Raw genomic sequence first — 840 nt, 5'->3', positions numbered from 1 at the left:
TTAGCAGAAGGAAAGAAATCATAAAGATCAGAGCAGAAATAAATGAAATAGAAACAAAGAAAACAATAGCAAAGATCAATAAAACTAAAAGCTTGTTCTTTGAGAAGATAAACAAAATTGATAAACCTTTAGCCAGACTCATCAAGAAAAAGGAGAGGACTCAAATCAATAAAATTAGAAATGAAAAAGGAGAAGTTGCAACGGACACCGCAGAAATACAAAGCATCCTAAGACAAGCAACTCTATGCCAATAAAATGGACAACCTGGAAGAAATGGACAAATTCTTAGAAAGGTATAATCTTCCAAGACTAAACCAAGAAGAAATAGAAAATATAAACAGACCAGTCGCAAGTAATGAAATTGAAACTGTGATTAAAAATCTTCCAACAAACAAAAGTCCAGGAGCAGATGGCTTCACAGGTGAATTCTATCAAACATTTAGCGAAGGGCTAACACCCATCCTTCTCAAACTCTTCCAAAAAACTGCAGAGGAAGGAACACTCCCAAACTCATTCCACGAGGCCGCCATCACCCTGATAGCAAAACCAGACAAAAATACTACAAAAAAAGAAAATTACAGACCAATATCACTGATGAATATAGATGCAGAAATCCTCAACAAAATACTAGCAAACAGAATCCAGCAACACATTAAAAGGATCATACACCATGACCAAGTGGGATTTATCTCAGGGATGCAAGGATTCTTCAATATACACAAATCAATCAATGTGATACACCATATTAACAAATTGAAGAATAAAAACCATATGATCATCTCAATAGATGCAGAAAAAGCTTTTGACAAAATTCAACACCCATTTATGATAAAAAACTCT

This window comes from Lipotes vexillifer, unplaced genomic scaffold (genome assembly GCF_000442215.2).
Source record: "Lipotes vexillifer unplaced genomic scaffold, Lipotes_vexillifer_v1.1 scaffold526, whole genome shotgun sequence".
NCBI lineage: Eukaryota > Metazoa > Chordata > Mammalia > Artiodactyla > Lipotidae > Lipotes > Lipotes vexillifer.
The sequence above is the reverse complement of the archived record's forward strand: the minus strand, read 5'-3'. Positions refer to the sequence as shown.